The following is a 6,000-nucleotide window of genomic DNA, read 5'->3' on the forward strand; positions in this document are numbered from 1 at the left end:
TAGAAGTGGAGTGGAGCGGCATGTCGGGGAGTGGAGTTAAGTGGAGCCACATGTCGGGGAGTGGAGTGAAGTGGCATGGCATGTCGGGGAGTGGAGTTGAGCGGCATGGCATGTTGGGGAGAGGAGAGGAGTGGAGCGGCATGTCAGGGAGTAGAGCGGCATTTCGGGAGTGGAGCGGCATTTCGGGGAGTTGAGCGGCATGTCGGGGAGTGGAGCGCCATGTAGGGGAGTGGAGTGAAGCGGAGGGGCATGTCGGGGAGTGGAGTGAAGCAGAGGGGAATGTCGGGGAGTGGAGTGAAGCGGCATGTCGGGGAGTGGAGTGAAGTGGCATGTCGGGGAGTGGAGTGAAGCAGCATGTCGGGGAGTGGAGTGAAGCGGCATGTCGGGGAGTGGAGTGAAGTGGAGCGGCATGTCGGGGAGTGGATAGGAGTACGTGGCATGTCGGGGAGTGGAGTGGAGCCGCATGTCGAGGAGTGGAGTGAAGTGGAACCGCATGTCGGGTGAGTGGAGTGAAGTGGCATGGCATGTTGGGGAGTGGAGTTGAGTGGCATGGCGTGTCGGGGAGAGGAGTGGAGAGGAGTGGAGCGACATGTCGGGGAGTGGAGTGGAGCGACATGTCGGGGAGTGGAGTGAAGTGGAGCAGTGTTGGACTTGGCCCTTCTGGCAGGTTCACCCCTGAACTTTTTGCTTTTATTGGTGACATGGTGGTAGTGATTTTTGGTTTCTGCGCACTTTCCCTGTGTCCCAGAGTAAAGTGCGTGCGCCCTCTGAGTGCATGTGGTGAGATAGGCCTGCCCTCCCACAGGAATGCATGGGGAATGTATGTGTCCCTGGTAGTTCCTGATGCGTGGGGTGTGCAGGCTCGAGTTTGGTGTGTGCGGACTCATGTAATCGAATGCTTCGCAATGATGTATGATGCGTGATTATGTCATGTGCGGAAGTGCCACTTCTAGGAGTTGGCATATTAGTGTAAAATGTGCAGTGACTGCCTGTCGCGTGATTGGCTGAGTGAGGTCATGTGATGGGCTAGGGAATCCCCAGAGTCAGGAGGAGTCACCCAGTGGTGAATAGGGAGATCAGCACCTAGATGGGTGGGAGGAGTCCACCTGGGTCCTGAATAGGGCTGGGTTTTCCCCACACAATGCTGGCTCCGCCCCCTGTGGTGCGACTGATGACCCTGGCCTGCACTCTGAATAGGGAGAGGGGCTGAGCAAAACAAAGTGCTCAGGAACCAGTTGTAACTGGTTCGCCCCTTCCCTGCACCCTGAGACGAAGGGTTTTACTGTATAAAAATGGGTCTGTGTCCCCACAGAATCTGTTCTCTGCCAGGATCTTACCTGAGGGGGGCTGCTGCTGCTGCCGCTGGACCAGAGGACCGCCACTTGGACTACCTCCCTGCCTGGAGGCCCAGTGAGCTGGCTCTGGGTCCAGCCTTGCCCCCCACCCCTGCCCTGCTGCATGCAGGGGAGAACTTTGCTGGACTTGGATGGGATCCTCCTTTAGGCGCTGGGAGCACTTTATTTTCCCTCTCTAAGCGCCTGGAAGCGCTGGACTTGTCTTCAGCGCTGAGAGCGCTTTCACTTCTGCCCTTAGCGCTAGCAGCGCTTTATTTCTGAAAGCCGGTGCCCACCCGGCAATTACCCCATCTTCGCTCATCTTAAAATCCCCTGGCAGGTGCCCACCCTGCCAGGGACATTGTCGTGGTCGTTGGCGGGTGCCCACCCCGCTTATTGGTCTTAATTTCACGGCGGGTGCCCACCCCGCCGTGTATTTCATATCGCGAGAGAGCCCACCCCTTTCTTGGCCCGAGAATCACCGCCGCGGCCGGGGAAGCCCAGGAAGTCAGGCAGCGCTGACTGGGACGTGGGCGTGGTCTGAAACAGGAAGCGGACGGGAGCCTACCCCGCGCTCCTGTGATGGAGATCAAGAAGACGAGGGCGGGAACCTACACCGCCTCCGCCGGCGAAGGAGAGTCCCGCGTCGCCCAGAGGAAGCCAGCGGATCCGGGGAGTGGTGCTGGCAAAGGATTCCCGAGTCCCAGAGCGGGACTCCACCGAAGCGCTGCCGTTGCCCGGGACCTGCGCGTTCACCCGGTGAGGCGCTCTGTTGAGCCCGTAGGCTCCGCATCCAAGCCCCGTGGAGCACCGAGACGAATGGAGGAGGTCTGAAGGAGTCCTCCAGAGTCCCGGTGAGTGAGGGGGCGGAGTGTTCGAGTTACAAGCCGACGAAGGCTACGACGAGCGGGGGCATGGTGTGCGTGTCCAGAGCGCGCTGCGCGCTCTAACATACAGGGGCGCATTGCTTGATTCAGAGTCCGTAGGGACTCCAACGTTGGGGGCATCTTTGTATTTGAGCGCTCCTGCGCTCCAACGTTGGGGACATTGTGGTTCCCCGAGCCCCGTGAGGCTCCCAGGTAGAAGGGGCATTTCTTCAGTGATTGAGTGGCCCCAGATGGCAGCGGGCCACTCCCACCTTGCCCCACAGAGTTGTGCAGAGCCCCGAAGGCTCTAGGGGGCATTTTGTGTAGCTAGAGCCCAGGAGAGGCTCCACGTGAGTGCTGCACACTTGTGTTGAAGGGTACGGTGGTGCCCACGCTCATTTCTCCAGCTGCCCAGCACTAAGTGGGCAGCTGCAACGTGTAGGTTGTGCCTTGTGCGCCCTGGTTTGAGCAGCCTGCGCCGGCGCACCCTGACTTTGCTGGACACAGGGCGTCCTAGCCCCGACAAGGCCAGTTGGCCTAGGGACTGCCACAGGTGGTGGCGAATGTGAGTTTTGCGCTTTTGTCCCTGGTTCTTACACCGCTGAATGTGTTTTTATGCATCATGTGTTTTCCTTTCCTGCACCTCTGAATGTGTGTTTATGCGTCATGTGCCTTGTTCTACACCGCTGAATGTATTTTATGCATCATGTGTTTATGTGCTTAGACCCCTACAGGTATTGTGATACTTAGGTGGTTGTTTTCTCCCTAGTACAGGTGGTGCTAGTGAGGTCCTGATTCCCTGCTTAATATTTTCCTAAGGTGGTTAGGGTTGCGTAGGTGGTACTTACCTGATACCAGTGGTTACTGGTTGTGTGCTACATGTGTTATTTTGCGCTACAGTAATTTTCTATCCTATGTTCTAAGTGCTACATTCCAAAAGTGCTAATTCCTGACAGTGGTCCATGTGGCCCTGTCCCCTGTACATATAATCCCTTGTAAACTCTGCCCGTGCCTGTTGGCACATTGTAAAGTGTGTGGTTTTTATCTAATGTGTTTTGATAATACAAAGGCTATTTTTATATAATACCTTGTGTGGAGTTTCTTTTGTGGTGGGCCTTGGGTGTTGTTGCTGGGTGCGCGCGCAAACGCTTTACACATCGCCTCCGGGATAAGCCTGACTGCTCGTGCCAAGCTACCAAGGGGGTGAGCAGGGGTTATCTTTGGTGTGTAACTCCCCAGCCCTGACTAGAGTGGTGGTTTCTGCCTGGCTTTGGCGCAAGCCCTAGCCAACCAGAAATTGCCATTTCTAACATTGGTGATCAGCGGTGGGATTTGGACTTGCGTTTGCGCTGTACCGCAGTAGCAACTGGCTGCACCACAAAACTCTGCATTTAGATAGTCACATGTTATAGGGATTATTGTTCTTAAGTGCATTGTGTTTTCTGGATTCACCAGAGGGTGGGATCCAGTGGTGGCAGCATAAGAGTGTCCAGTACATTTGTTCCCCGCCCTGCGCCCAGAGTTGGTACCTGTGTCACTTGTGGTCAGGTTGATGAATCAGGGGTGGTAGAAACTGCCTTACCAGTCCGAGGGGAGGGTTGTGTGTGGATGAATGGTGTGTGGCACTAGGCAAGTGAGTGAGTTCTCTGGGATAGAGAGCTTGCTGAACCCTTTTTGTGAATTGTGTGCTCCTGTTAAGCTCAGACCCCTAGGTTCCCTGTGTAATCTTTTCTCAAGAATGTCCGCCAAAATTGAGCCAACTTTTGATTTCTGTGATCTGTTTGGGTACAGTATGTTGGAGTTGGTAAGGTTCTGTGAAGAGAGAGACATAGGGGTGGATGAGTCAGACACTCCGTCCGAACTTAGAAGCAGCCTGATCCTATGGCAAAAGGGTCAATGGGGTCTTGAGCGCAGTAGGATAAGGGCCCGGGCCTCACACCAGGAGGGTGGTGGGTCTGTGGGGAGCCCTGAAGATTCAGAAGAGGAGGAAGAAAGTGACCTGACAGGGACGCCAGTAGATAGTGGAGACCCCATAGATAGGGAGTCCCTTGCTGGGTCCAGCGTAGGAGGCAGCACACCATCCCTTTCCCTGTCCCCAGAGGAGTGGGAAGATAGGAGGAAAGAAAGGGAGCACCAGCTGGCGTTAGAAAAGCTCAGGTTAGAGCATGCGCAGGCTATGGCGCAGCTGGAGGTCAAGAAGCAACAGCTAGAGACGGAGAGGGTCTTGGTGCAGGAGAGGATAGAGGAGGCTGAGAGGGCCTCCACCAGAGGCAAAGTAGCTCTGGGGGGTAGACTATCCCCTGCGCGCAGTTTAAATTTTCTGGATTCCCCAGGGAGGGTTGAGTCCAGTGGTGGTAGCTACATAGATTTCAGTGTAGGAAATCCCAGTCCCAGTTCCCCCAGTCTGGTACCTGTTTCCCAAGAGGAGGAGTTAAGGTTGAAATTCAGGGGCAGTAGGAAACTGTCTCACCAGTCTTGGGAGGAGTTTGTGGATGGATGTGAGAATGCACTGTTAGAGTGGATAAGAGGTCCCGCAGAATCTGATTATGATAAACTGTGTGATCTGGTTCTCCAACACCTGTTGGGGTGTGGATTGTCTGAGCCCTTTGAGCTTGCGGATGAAGCAGAGCGCTGGGAAAGTGCTAGAGGTTCTCTAGGGTCATTAGGGAGTGAATCCAAAAGTAGCAGGTCAGGTATCTTCCAGCCCAGCGTGGTGGAAGATGCTCAGTGTAGCCCAGCTAGGTCCCAGGATAGCGAGGAGGGTGTAGGGGCTTACGGCCTGGCTCAGTGGAGCGGGAGTAAGTGGGTGACCGAGGGTCCCCAGACGCACGAAGCCCTGCCTCAGGACTTGGATGGTTTCTTGAGGGAACACCAGGTTGGGGACCTAGGCTGTCCTGTTAGTCCATTTGAGGAAGATCACCTAATGAGTAGAGGACCTGGAGCGCCTGTAAACAGGGCTCCTGTGGTTCTAGAGTCTGGCAGTACCGCTCCGGTAGGGAGGGTACAGGAGTCCAGTGTGAGGAGTGATTGGGGGATGAGTTTCCCAGTGGAAGAGCCAGTGGGTCAGGGACTACCCAGTTGGGCTAGGATCCCGTGTAGTGACCATGGGGACACCACTTCTGTTCTGGGGGATCTCTGCGCACTGTCAGGTGGACAGGGGACGGGAGAGCCGCGCCAGACAGACAGTCACCCGACTTATGTGTCGTATGTTAGCCTCAGGGGGATGGAATGTAAATCCCCAGAAGTCCTGGAGTGCCAGGCGATTATTCCACCAAAGGTTCTAGGCCGGAGGTTGGAAGGCCAGGTTCGGGATCAGCCTGACCTGAAGGGTGGGACGTCTGTAACCAGCGTCCCGACCGGTTCTTCTTCCAGAGGTACCGCCCCAGTTGGTAGGGAGCAGGGCACTGGAAGGGGGTGCAGAGGGTGGGAGAGCCCACCTCTGACCCCGGTGCAACCTGAGGGGTTAAACCCTGGGTTGGAATGGCGTACTAGGTGTACCCCTCGCCGGAGGAGGAGGAACCCTAGGAGAAGAGGTAGGGGGAGGAGAGCCTTCCCTGAGACTCCTGGTCCGCCTGAGGGTGTAGACCCTAGGCTGGAGAACCAGTGGCAGTCTAGTCCTGTCTTGCAGACAGGAAGAGTGGAGAATGGCCGCTATGTGCCAGGGGTTACTACCCCCCACTCTGTGATTAGGCAAAGACCGGTGGCACCTGGGTGGCCTAGGGCCTGGTCTTGGCCACGGACAGCTTGGGAGTACCAGTGGGGTAGCCCAGTTGGTCCGGACAGTGGTTTTAGAAGGAATT

Source organism: Triturus cristatus, chromosome 1_1, assembly GCF_964204655.1.
Source record: "Triturus cristatus chromosome 1_1, aTriCri1.1, whole genome shotgun sequence".
Lineage (NCBI taxonomy): Eukaryota > Metazoa > Chordata > Amphibia > Caudata > Salamandridae > Triturus > Triturus cristatus.